The 13,992-nt window shown below is 47.1% G+C and overlaps 1 protein-coding gene across 1 annotated transcript in view; it reads right to left on the bottom strand.

The window, feature by feature from the left end:
- Positions 1-13,992, bottom strand: part of MYO7A (myosin VIIA) — a 165,030-nt gene that overhangs the window by 105,144 nt on the left and 45,894 nt on the right. The gene's annotated exons all lie outside the window — the stretch shown is intronic.

Below are 13,992 nucleotides of genomic sequence, written 5' to 3'. Positions count from 1 at the left end.
TCATTTCACCAAGACTTCTTTCCTTTTCCTTCCTTTCTCAGTCCACTAATGTGTTGGCAGCTTGCGGGCTTCCAGGCTTCAGGTGCAGAATACGCTTGGGTACTTATTAATCCACAAATGCAGTCAGTCAGTCCCCATATAACACATGGCATTTAATTAACCTAATACCTTCACAAGCCAAATTAACCAAAGCACAGGGGGAACTCAAAACCAGAGGCCATCTGCATTTCTTTCTAACTGATCACCTCCCGCACTTCCATAGCAACCGAATTTTAAATAATTGAGTGGAAGGTGTTCGGAGCAGCATTTCTTGTGCAGCTGTATGGTGTAAGTGAGGCTAGGCCACCGGCTGAAATCACCTGAAAGTGCAAATTGTAGCAGTCAATCCCTTGCAGTTTGTTGTCCAGGAGGAGAGTTCTCATAAGGACTTCTCACATGAGTAGATGTTGAAGGTTGGGACCTGATAACATCTTTCCTCTGAGGCCCCAAAGTATTTCATAGATGCAAATTATGACAGGGAAATCCTACAGTCCCTGCAGATCACACCCCGCTAGAGATATTGGCTGTAGCCGTGTTGAGCTAAGGACATAAGCAGGCAAGGTTGTTTGGGTAGATGTGTTATCTTTTATTAGACCAACTAAATAGTTGGAAAAGTTGTTCTTTGCAAGCTTTCAGGCACAAATGTACTTCTTCAGGCATTGGGAGACTCTGCCAGCGTTATGTGTCCTTCAAGGTAGAAGAGAACTGTGCTAGCACACCCCTCCTCAGACGGCCTGTCCTGGCTGGCTGCCAAGAGGGTCCAGATGTTCACTAGGATTCCCCACATTTGGGAAAGTCTTGGTTGCCTATACAGGGTATTTCTAAACACTTTGCACCTCTGAAGGTCTTCAGCGGGGCATAAATTTTGGCCGCTCATCCCCTACAGACCAGACCTGCGGTACACAGCGAACATCCATCAAGCAATCAACAAGCAGTCAAGCCCAGGAGCCCCAAACCTAAGCCCTTACTCATTTATTAGTCAACACTTCAAGATTCCCCAGGCTTCATATTCAACTTGTGGGACAGCGGAAATCGCTTTGGTGGGAACCCTTACAGAAGGTCTATGATTTGAAGAGGACTTCACATGTCTCCCTGAGGGCTTTCAGTGACCAGAGGCAACCAACATCCACTGGTGTCTAACCCAGGTTTGGGTTCTTCTGCCTGTAGGTTACTAGCAATAACATCTGCAATAAAATCCCTGGGTACAGGCATCTGACCAAATAAGACTTTACCCTGATGTCAGAGAACACGTGTGATGAGATGTATCAGCACAGGTTAGGTTCACTCCTAAATTAACCTTTGTGCAAAGTCCTGCATACTGGTGCTGCCGGAGAGCAGTGCACGGGCACAGGGAGATTATACATTGCAGCCATCCTCATGTGCTAAGCCAGAGGTAGCCTGAAATAAAATCTAAGTCTTGAACCCAGCTCCTTTGGTCTAATTGCTAGGGTGCTCTGTCCCTCCTGTGGGATGAATGAGTAATAAGCACATTACCTCTTGTACATCTTTCTCTACCACCTCCTTTCCTGTGTATAATAACGCACTTAGCTTTTAGCTGAGGATAAGTATGGGGGCCTTTCTTCTCTTGGAGCATCTCACCTAAATGCAATTTCTTTTGGTAACAGCACAATCCTTCTAACGCAGGAGACAGCAACCTATGGCCCACGAGCCACATCTGCCCTGTGGAACCACTGGATCTGGCTTGTGGACACGGGGTTTTGGTGGCATTCAGTGGAGGGGCGCGGGTACTTTTGACTTCAGTTGCTTTCCCCTTGTTGTCACTGGGAGAAGCAGCAGTGGTGGCTGGACCTTAGCCATCCAGCTTACCCATCCACCACCCTATGACCTAGGCCCCCAGCTGGAAAAGGTTGCCTACCCCTATTTGAACATATAATGCCAGTGAAGAAGAGGCACCTCTGCATCACTTATTTTCCTTTCAATGCCATTGCCTTAGTGTTCTCTGAACTTTGAGTGGGTAGAGACTCCTTGGATATTAGGGCACAGGTCTCAATCAACCAGAGGCACCTGAATCTAAGAGATATGACCCTCTCTTTTCCCAACACAGACCTTAGCACATTGCTTCTGTAGCACACCCAGTCCCCGTCCCTTCCTGTCCATTCTGCAATCTGGCCCCTCCAGTCTCCTGCACGGAGGTGGAGAGCCATACTGCTAAACCACCTTGCAGATCTACGTTGTTCTTTAAAAAAAAAAAGTGCTGTGTGTAGAGTGGGGGAATAAGGACATAGGCCAAGGGGACTAAGGGAACATGGACAATGGAGGAAAACAAGCCTGCAGCTGGCTGTCAGCCAGTCAGCATGGCCGCCCGTTTTATATTACGGCTCACTGTAGTAACACTAGACTCTCCTACACAAAGATCGATGTGTGAGCGCCCAGGCCACTGGACACTGAGGATCTGATTATGTGTTATCTCTATTACAACAGCACCTACAGAGGCCCACTGGCTGCATGGAGAATTGACCTCGGGGAGGACCACTGTCCTTGTGACTGCAGTGTCTCATGGACAGTCCCAAGCCAGCTTTAAATGAGCTGGCCCTTACCCTGGTAGCAGTAGAGCTTCAGTACCTATGCTCAGCACGAGCTGCAAACCCTTCTGAGAAGCTGGATAAATCCTCAGGCAATTAGCTCATGCTGAGCTCTGTGCTACTGCTGTTAAGACTGTTACTGGTGCCTGAGCTCACTAGTTTAAATTGGCCCAGATCCTATTCCACCTCTAAGATGCCTAAGTCACACTTACACAGTGACAGCTCTTAGTCATCTAAGGTCGTCAAGCACAATCTTATTCTAGACTTACACTCATTACGGCCTGACAAGATCCCTAGGTGACTAGACTTGGCCTACTCGACATGCTCAGTAGCAACCCAAAATGGCCATCTAAACATGCAACTCATACCTAAGGTCTGGTGTGATCTAGTTTTGCCTGGGAAGGGTAAACACTGCTGGAGTTCCTGATTCCAAAGACAGATCAAACCTAGGCCGAGTGATGGCTTGGAGCTGAGGCCAGGCAGCAGCTCTATGCAGGAAGAGGCAGCCCACCTGCCCACCTTTGGCTTAGTAACTTAGTGCGTAGGGCACCTGCCTAGGAAATGGGAGACCTGGTCAGCCTCAGGGCATTTGACTTCTCATCTCTGACTTCCCAGGGAACTGCCCCACCCTCCAGGGTATGGGCTATAGACGTCTTGGCCCATTGAAGAGCCACAAGGAAAAGCTTCAGGGTCCCAGAAGGAGAATAAGCAAGAAGCTTGCTACCCTGGAGGGAAGGACCCCCTGGATTTTGCTCTGTCCCCCATGCTGTTTGTGAATTCTACCCCATTTTCTTGCTTACAACATGCTCCAGAATATAATACACACCCTGGTTTCTGAAAGGCAGAAAGAAGAAAAAAGGATCTTCCCGTGTGTGTTTACATGAGACACTTTACTGTGCATTAGATTAGTCTAATGCACAATAAAGCATCATTGTCTACACGTGCACGGCAATTACTGTGCAGTATATTAGTCTAGTGCACCATTTTCTAGTACCTGTAAATGCAGGTGCTAGAAATAAGCAAATTAAACTAATGAACTGAAGCATGCATGTAAATGCTGACCGGGAGCAGCCTAGGCAGCAGGGAGCCGCAGGGGACAGAGACGCTGCCTACAAGCCCTGTGTAGATGGGGACCTGTCCCGATCTCCACTTGGCTGGCAGAGCTGTCCCGGCTGCTGGGCAGCTGTTTCCCTGCCCTGTGGAGATGAGGTCCTGATCTCCACAGGGCAGGGAGGCAGCTGCCTGGCAGCTAGGACAGCTCTCCCCCACCCCATGGAGATCGGGACCAGCCCCTGGGTCCCCTGCCAGCCTGGGGCTGGCACCTGTGGAAGCCTAGTGCTCCCCTTGGCTGCTGCAGGGGGCAGAGCAGGGCAGGAGCAGCCCTAAACTGAACTGCTCCCATTGGGAGTAAATTTGCTCTTGATGGGTGTGCATGCTACTGTGTGCTGGAGGCACAGTTTAATGCACCTGAATTTTCTGTGCAGAAAATTCAGGTGCATTAATTGCACCTGTACATGCACCCTCCTTCTAGTGAGCAACTGAGTAGCAGCAGTGCGGGAGCTAAGCCTGCTCAACGCACGTATTCCCTGTGAGTCGTGTACAGATTTTATTTTAGCTTTTAATTGGCAGAACCTGCTCTTACCATATTTCTTACATATAATGCACACTGCAACTTCCAGCAGTTGATTCTTGGGGGAAAAGCCTGTGTTGTATGCAAGAAAATAGCTATAGGCAGTCTCAAGAGAAGGAAGCAGAAGACAGGGCACCCTGCCTCCCCCCCTGAGGAGCACTGACCTCACTGAGACACAGAATCACACTCCCTGGCACTTGCTCTTCTTATCAGAGATCACACAGGGTATCTATGGCAGAGCTGGCCACTGGTCCTCACTCCTGTGAGTGGCAAGCCAGTGCCTTCAGCACAAGACTGTCCTTTCTGTCTTCTCAGCTCACAGGGAAACTTGCACTTGGTCATGTTGCACTTTTCTTCAGGGCAAGTTCCCACTGCATTTGGTATTCCTTGGACATGTTTACAAATGCTGTGGAGTGGGTTTACTTTAGAGTAAATTACTCCAGAGTAAACCCAACCTGGGCAGGCATCTACACATGCAGGGATTGGCAGCAATCTGCTCCCACCCCCTCCAGCCCTGCACTGGCCCCTGCAGCAGCCAGGGAGAGCTCTAGGATCCCCCTGGGTGCTAGGCCAGGCGCTGGCAGGGAGCACAGGGCCAGAAGACAGCTGTCTCCTTGTGGGGGCTGGGAGATTGCTCCCTGCCACCACAGGGCTGCCCGCTGCTGAGGCAGAATCCACCACAAGAGCCCAAGCAGGGATGATGTCCCTCTGCCCTGGCAAGCACAGACCTGTGGCTGGGAGCAACCTCCGCAGTCCTCACTTTGTGATCGGAGAATGGGGGCTGAATGCTCTCTGCTGCCGGGGCCTGGGGACATTGTCCCTGCCAGGCTCTATTGCCCCAGCAGCAGGCAGATCCCATGGACAGGGAGCAATCTCCCACCCCCCACTGCCCAGCTGACTAGGAGCAAATTTGCTCTTGGTCAGCTGTCTACACGTGCTGTATGGTGCAGTAAGTAATCACAAGTAAATTTGCTACTTGTATTTACAGGTAGCAAATTTACTTGCCATCATAACAAATTACTGCACAGTAAGTGCCTGTACATGTAGATGGTGACCCTTACTATGCAGTAATTTGCTTTAATCTCGAGTAAAGTGCCTCCTGTAGGCGCACCCCTTGTAGAGCTTTTAGGCCTCTGTTTGATGGATGGGAAGGCCACTGCTTTTGCAGAAAGCCCAAACAGACATGCTTTGTGCCTGGAACTGTCCTCCCCTACCCAAAGCCAAGCATGGAGCATTCTCTGTAGCAGTGACCACAGCACCTGTACAGAGTTTTTGCCCAGTAGCTCACCAACCAACTTCCTATATGCTTCCTCCCAGCTTGCCCCTTCAACTTTATCTCCACACTCCAGCACTGACAACCGTACTGGAGACACGAGACCCCTCCCTGCATATATTCTATACTGCTGCCCTTCACTCCTGCAAAGGAACCAAGGCAGTTCACCTGTTTCTTGGGGCTTGTCTGTGTCTGCCCAAGGGGTGAAGCATGTCCAAGGCAGTTACACATCCAGTCCATCACTACATTATGACTACACAGGCATGTTCCAGACAAGTGGGCAAATGTCTCTGGTGTTTAAGAGGATATTAAGTTCATCTGGAGGAAGTGGGCTGCATTCTGTTTTTAATTTTTAAGGCTGGACTACTAACTCAGGCTTATATAGTCCCCACCACCCTCAGTGGATGTTCACAGATATCAATAGGAGGTTTCCACAGAGATGAAGGAGAAAGAATGGCTTGTGTGTTGTAATTAAAGGCCAGATGTACCAAGGTCAATAAGAAGAACTGGAAGTAGGCGCCTAGCAAGATTAAGTGAGATATGTAGGATAGGCCCCTAAAGTCCATGTCTTAAGAAGCTCTGTGCAGAGATACTGTAAGCTCCAAAACCAGAAACATTACATATCCCTCAGCATAGCCCTGTCCCTCAGCTAATCAGCTCTGCTGGATGAGTCTAGTCCACCATAACGTCACTTGGAGAGCAAATTGCAATTTAGACCCCTGTTTTCCCCACCACAGGACATTTTCTCAATGCAGAATGTTTTTTTAACTAAGTACCACTGGAGTGACACTAAGAAGGTGTTACACTAAGAATTTGCCATGAGGTCCAAATTGTGCCTGCCTGGTCGGATTCTCCTCTCATTGACACTGGTGCATCTCCACTGACCTCTGATTTACACCATCAGAAACCAGAGGAGAACCAGGGCTACTTGTTCCTATTCCATGCATCCATCTCAAGCTGTACAGCTGCCATTAGCACTGACGAGAACTGCGGGGCAAAACCATGTATTTCTATTTAAGAATCCATCCCTGAAACAGGAAGCCTCCACCTGACAACACTGCAAGCCCGACAGAAAGCTGACATCACCAGTATTCTCCTTTTCCCATTTCATGGACAAGAGAGAATCTCTTTCTAATTTCTGGTGGCATCATGGACACCACCTGTGAGCCCAGGTAACGTGCTACAGGTGAAGACTGTCAGCAACAAAGGGATGGCTGCAAACGGATAGTTAAATAATTCAATAATCGATGCAGCGTTAGCTCATCCTGTAACACTGATACTTTGGCAGCAGTTGAAGAAGGAAAAAAAAAGTCCTGGATGATCTGATAGGCCTGATTTTATTTTCTCTCCTTGAGGAGAAGGTGAAGTTCCTGCTGCAGAGAATAAAGGATGGCAGGAGAGTTGGGATATATGAGTTCAGCCTATTTAATTCCCAGTCAGCCTTGAACTTAGTTCCTGGTCTATTGAAAGGAGCTTCCTATTGATTGCTCTGCATTTCTTGACTCAGTCACTGTCTTTACATGGTAGGTGTAGAGATGGGATCTGCCACAGAACCATTTATCAGTCCATAATGCCTTTTAGACAGAGGGCCGAATTAGTGTTTAGGACAAAGGATAGACTCCTGCATAGACTTTTTGACTTTACATGTAAGTTAGCTCCCAGGTGACAATTCAATTAGTCTAACTAAGTTATTACTTCGCCTCACAGAGCATACTACTCTTCTACCCCTGGACCATCACAGCTACATCACTGCCACCACTATCTCCAGCCCAGGCAGCTGACTTGTCAAGGTCTGGTTGCTAAAGTCAATACATAAGGCACAGAGCTTCTGAGTGAAGAGTGATTAGCCTGACTGATAAAGTGTTAAAGGAAAGTGTGACAAGTTAGCCGTGGTTTAGGATAGCATTCTGGATGAGAATGGGAAACAGGGACAAAGAACACCACAATGGAGATGCACATTTACAACAATAGGAAGACATCCACATCAGAAGACCCTGGAAGGTATGGTACAGCTCAGAGGAGTAACAGGGAGGAATCAATAAGACATGTCTCTGACAGTCTGAGTGTCCTGAACAGGCAAAGGAGAAAATGCTATCTGGGGGCGCTTGTGCACGTGATGCCATTGACATGTACACGTGACAAAAATATCACTTTGAGTGGCTTAATGGCATCACAACGTACATGTGCAAGACTCTGGGGGGGTTTAAATTACTTTGTATCATTGCAAACTAAACTACATCCAGATGTAGTTTAGTTTGCAAGGTTGCAAATTGCAACAATGCAGCTGTCAGCTCATCCCCTGGCTTTGGGAGAGGCGGATAGGCTCCATAGAAAAAAGGGATCTAGCCCCTCACCACTTCTACCTTCAACAGGCACCTGATGAAGGCAGAAGTGGCAAGGAGCCTGATCCGTTTTTTTGGATTTTTTTTTGGTGGAGCCTGCCCACCTCTCCTATTGCCGGGGGGCAAGCTGCCGGTGGGCTGAGTAACCCCTGAGCTGCAGAAGGCCCTGGTCCTTCTCTCTGTGGTGGTGGCACCCCCTGGGGCTGCCCAGGCAGACTGCTAGTGAGCTGGGTGCTGCCCCAGCTCGGTGTCAGAGAAGAGTTGGATCAGGCCAGGTGGTACCTCCGAACTGGGTCAGCACCTGGCCCACTAGCAGCCCACCCAGGCAGCCTTGGGGGCACTGCTGCTGCAGAGGGAAGGATTGAGGCCCCCTGCAGCTCGTCCCGGCTGTGAGAGAGGTGGACAGGCTCTGCTGAAAAAAAGAATCGGGCCCGTCACTGCTTCTGCCTTCAGCAGGCTCCTGCAGCTGGCAGAATAGCTAGGGCCACCCGGAAACGAGCTGGCTCACCCCTGGGGCAGTGCAGGAAGGCAGCGGGATAGCAGCTGGGTTTGCTGGTGGCTGGATGGTGCACAGGGTGCTGGAAGCCAGGGTGGGCTGGCCAGGTGCTGCCACAGCTCGGAGATGCCTGATCCAACATTTCCCCAAGCCCGCCCAGGCTTCCAGCACTCCATGCACAATCCCCATCACCTTCTCCGATTGCCAACAAACCCAGCTGCCTTCCTGCACTGCCCTAGGAGCAAGCCAGCCCATTCCCAGGCAGCCCCAGGCATCCTGCCAGCTGCAGGACTCTGCTTTCAAGCAGAAGTGGCAAGGGACCCAATCCTTGCTGTTGTGGAGCCTCTCCCCCTTCCCCTCCATCGCGGAGGAAAGAATCAGGGTCCTGCACAGCTCAAGGGCTGCTTGGCCCACCAGCAACTTGCCCCCGGCCGCAGGCAGGCTCTGGCTCCAACAACGACAACAAAAAACAAATTGGTACCCTTGCTCTAATGTGATGGAAAAATTTATGGAGAAACGTTTTAGTTCTCAGGGTTTTATCTATGCCCCACCATTTCAATTTAGGGGGCATAAAATAATACCTTGGGGATTAAACCCCCGTCATGTGTACAAGTGCCCTGGAACTGTAAGACTTATTTTACAACAGCCAAGCCAAGAAATACCAATCTAGTTTAATACTTATTAAAGCTAGACCTAGAGGCATTGTGTTGTAGTTTTGCTGAACACATCTGCTCACAGGAGCTGTTGGATTTGATCTCCACCTTCTTTTCAGGCTAAATAAGGGAGCAAATAAATGGCCCTTTGGTTTGTGATAGCTGAAACAATGGGAAGGACTTCCTCCTGGAAGAAGTCAGTCCACAAGACCCTGAATTTTGCTGGTAGTTCAGGTCGAAAGGGGAAAACAAAGGGTTTTAATCCATTTTTTTTTCTCTCTCTGCAGAATGTTTGCGTTTCAGACTGTTCTGAGACAAAGTTGAAAAAAAATGTATCATCTTCTTAGACGCAGCCTAAGAAAAAAATATATCAATCTTGTAGCATTTGGCTGGGATAACTGCTGAAGGGAGGCCATTGGCACAGTGGCACTGGAGACTGTAGAGAAAACCAATGGACTGAAGTTAGTCTATAAATGGCGAACACTTTTAATGAAAAACAAAATATTCTCTGTTATTTTGAACACTGTCACCAAGTCCTTCAAAATGGGGGAGAATCAACAGAGATGGAAAGTTCCCATCGAAAATGTCACTTGAATCTATAAGCACCAACATTTTGACCTGTTTCTTTTCTATCCCATAGGGCAGCAATTCTCAACGTGGGGTACCACAAAATCCCTTTAAGGGTGTGCGCGGTGCCATGCAATGTTAGCATTGTTAGGTGGGCAAATACCTACACGATTCACAAGATACACTCGGATTTCAAACAGGAATCCAGTGTCAAAAACACTGTGCCCTGTTGCGGGTCAAAAACCATTGCTATAGGTGTTCAGATTCCATCTTCATCATACTAATAACTGACTCCTTCCAGTTACAATCATGGCTGACATCTGTTATATGTCTCGTTCAATCTCTCGGGGCCTTAATGCATGTTGCATTTACCCTGCTGTGATTTACACTTCCTTTGGACACACAAGAAAATGACACTTAGGAAGAATTTTCTTGCTAGGAGGGTAGTAAAATATTGCAACAGATTACCCAGGTTACCTCCATTTGCAGGTATCAAATTTAGGCATGATTAGCTTGAAATTGCCATTTTTAAAGTGCATTAAGGGCACGCATGTGTAGACACATGCCTTAATGCACCTTAAATTTAGGCTAATGCACCATAAGGCATCTTGTGTAGATGCACCTAATGTGTTATGTGGGCTGCACCCACACAACTTACTTCCTGTGTATCCAGTTAACGGGATGTCACATGGGCTGTAGCAGTGTGCTGATTGGGCTGCATGTGGCCTGCAGGTCATGGGTTGAGAACCACTGTGCTAGAGTAAACTGTGGATACGCACAATCCCTTTGCTGGCATAATTTACACTGGGGTAATTTTATCCCTGTTTCTTTCAGGAGTGCTTGTACATTGGAATGAGCAAAAATGTTGTTCAAATAAATCCATTTTTTTCCTTGGAAAATAAACTGAATCAAGTCACCTTGGCCACATTTGATTGCAGAAGTAAAATAGGATTTTCCAACCAGCTTTAATCAAAGACTAGTCCACTTTCTTGACAACTGCCCTGTAAATCTTTCTAGACGTTTACTTTGAGATTCAGGATCCGCAAAAAAAATTATCTTTTCAGAATCCCAGTTTTCATCATTAGTTTAAAGTCTGATCTACACCTAGTTTTCGTGCCATAACTATGTTACTTTTAAGTATGCCTTTTTTTAAAATCTGTGAGGCAAGGATTTCTTAGGGTGATCTCTTTTATTAGGACAGTTAGACAAGCTTGTGAATGCAAGACATTCTTCCTCAGGTCCTCCTTTTTTATATGTACAATTATGCCAGTACATACTGTAGTGTGGTCACAGTTATACTGCTATAACATGTCTTTTCCTAACTAGGAACAAGGTAAGCCAGTATAAGCACATTTAACCCCATATCACTGCCTTCATGCTAAAGGTTTGTGTCGTTTCATCTACAGCAGCAGTTTGCCATTGCTTTAATTCCAGCGGTATAATGGCAGTAGAGCAACTTGCATGAGCCGACACAGCATAAAGGTGAAGTTATGCTTTATACTTAGGCCACACTAAATCTGTGGCCTAAATTGCACATTGAAGATTAATACCCTTTCTTACCTGACTTGCCACTAGAAGGTAGACAAGTAGGGACATGGGTAGAAACCAGGACCCCTGGGTTCTATCCCAGCTTTGAAGTGGTGCATCCTGGGATGCTGGAGGACTGCAGACTAAAGTTACCCTGATAGGAGCTGTGTAGCACTGCACAGAATTAACACTCGCCTAAAGTGGCGTAACTTTGGGATGCCCAGAAGGCACTCAGCAGGAGTTAACATGCTTTACCGTGAAGACACTCACGTTTTAAGTGCCATTAGTATGGTCCAAGTGTAACATAGTACTTTATCCTGACATTGCAGAGTGGCTGTGTTCCTCCCGATGGAAATATGAGAGTGAGGGAGACCCAAGTGCCACCCCTTGGTAACATTACTGCTATTTGAATGCCAAGTAAAATAAAGCCAACACTGCCCTTTCCATCACGCTCTATTTGCTTTTACAATGGTGCATTGTCTTGGCTACTACAGAGTGTGTGTGGGCGGGGAGGGACCTTAAACCATGAAAAGATCAGGCTTCAGCTCAGTAAGTAACCTGCAAGTGGGGTGTGTGATGTGTCTGTCCCAAAGAGAATGAAGTTATATGATCTGCAGATACCATCATAGTGCATCTAAAAGACAAACTTCTAAGAGAAACAACAGAGGAAGAGTTTGTGTTTCATTTTTAAAAATTGGAAATGCTTGTGGTTTTATCACAGGTCTTTTGATATTGGGGTGGGGGGTTCAGCACCAACTCCTGGAAGTTTGCACGAGAATCTTAGCTTTCTTTAAAAAAAAAAAATGGAAGTAAGTTTCTAGCCTTTTGTGATGGGGGAGAAAAGCTTGAAAAAGTGAAGCATAAGACTTAGAAGCTAAAAAAAACACACTGATAAGTCAAAACAAATCTCATGATTTCTTGTAGGCTGCGTCATGATTTTCCAACATTTATTAGAGTTGGCAGTACTTGTTACATTGCGAGGTCTGGGAGAAAAACCCAGGAAGGTTGTCAGATGAGCTTTAAAAAAAAGTACAGAGGAGAAGCCCTCGTGAAGAACATTGCGTTAGTTGCCTGAGCATTGTCAAAGCTCCCCTTCCCATCTGGCTTGGAAAATCGCCCAAATGGTACTTCACCCATTAGAGGAAGGAGATGGAAAACGGCCAATCCGCTCTGTGACCTGCTCTGCAGCATACTAGCAGCCCCCTCTACCGTATATGTTTAGAATTGCTGAACACAGTAACAGTAATCCATGATGAGGTTTCTTCACATCACAGATGTGTAGAAAACCCTGGGCTGGAAGGGCCCTCTGGAGGTCATCTAGTCCAACCTCCAGTGCAAGGCAGGAGCATCCTTGTCTAAACCAGCTCATCCCCTGCTCCTAAAAACCATCAATGCTGGAGAGTCCACAATCTCCCTAGGCAATCTCTTCCAATGCTTAACCATCCTCCGAGTTGGAAAGTTCTTCACAGTATCCAATCTAAATCTCCTTTATTGCAATTTAAGCCCATTACTTTGTGTCCCGGCCCTTGTGGACACAGAGAACGATTGAATGCCATCCTTTTTTTAACATCTCTTTCTGTAGTTGAAGCCTGTTATTGATCTGGAATTAAACTATCCACCTAGCAATGCCCTGAAGAAGAGAAAGGGGGAGAGAGAAGGTGGAGATGAACAGACATTTTATGCGCAGTTTTTCGTGCTATTGTAACTTGACAAGTGTGAATCTGTGAATCAGATTATTGAGTGAATCTGTGACAAAAAGTCTTTGCCAGGCTGTAAGGCACTCAGAGAAGGGCAACCAAAATAATTAAGGGCGGGAGGGGTTCATTTACAAGGAGCGAGTGAAAGAATGACATAGCTAGTCTAGCTAGGCAAAAGCAACAGGATGGGGAAGGGGGAAGATTTGACCTATGAAAAGGGAGTGAAATGATTCAGGGTGGGCCAAGAGAGGAGTGTATTGCAGTTTGTATTACCATAGCACCTAGAGGTATCAAACAAGACGGCTGCCCCATCATGGCAGGAAATAAATACATACCCAGGCCAAGGGACTGTCACTGCCCTGAAGCTTGACAGGTAGGGGGCGGGGGAACGAACTTTAATTTTTTAGCACCTAATTTGAGATACGTTCAAGAGAATTGATATTCAGAATGGCCTCAACAACAGACTACTGAAAAAAATCAGGCCTTCTGAGCTGTTTGAAGTTGCATGGGCAGATCCTGAGGCCTTCCCTTCAGTGTAACCGCTAGGCATTTAAAAATTGTTTTTGGCTTAAATAGGCACAATATTCTTCTTAGCTAGGACTCAGTGCCACAAGAGATCATTGCCAATAAAGGTTGGTAAGGATTCTCCAAAGGCTTAGACCGGTGGTTCTCAACCTTCGTAAGTCCCAAGCCACCCTATGAGACTCGAGGCATGCTGCAGAAAATGCCGGCTCTTAATTTTCACTCATTTTTTGACTACAGAAAAATACTAGGCGATTCTTCTGTTGCAAAGAACTCAGGAAGACCAAAATATATCAGCATGCTTTTAACACCCTGGGTTTCTATGTGAAATTTTTTGAATCAGGTCTTTATGCCTCACAGTGCTAAAATTGTGTGGCACCCTACAGCACCCTTGTAAGGATCTTGTGGCACCCTCGGGTTTCATGTCATCCTGCTTGAGAATCGCTGGTACAGACAGTCATAGGAATATCACTCAGAGGTACCCTAATGAGAAGAAAAATCCAGAAAAGGCAATATATCCTCATGAACATAAGAACTGCCATATACCGGGTCAGACCATAGGTCCATCTTGCCTGGTATCACGTTACACAGTCCCCATCCCTTTTGTGTTCTGCAATTTTGGTCCACGGACCCACCAAGTCCTGGGACCTCCTGGTCTAGCTCCTGGTGCCTCTGGCTAAGCTGGTCATCTATAAGGCCAGGA

The sequence above is a fragment of the Alligator mississippiensis genome, chromosome 1 (assembly GCF_030867095.1).
Source record: "Alligator mississippiensis isolate rAllMis1 chromosome 1, rAllMis1, whole genome shotgun sequence".
Classification (NCBI taxonomy): Eukaryota; Metazoa; Chordata; order Crocodylia; family Alligatoridae; genus Alligator; species Alligator mississippiensis.
This window is presented reverse-complemented; position numbering and strand designations above follow the sequence as displayed.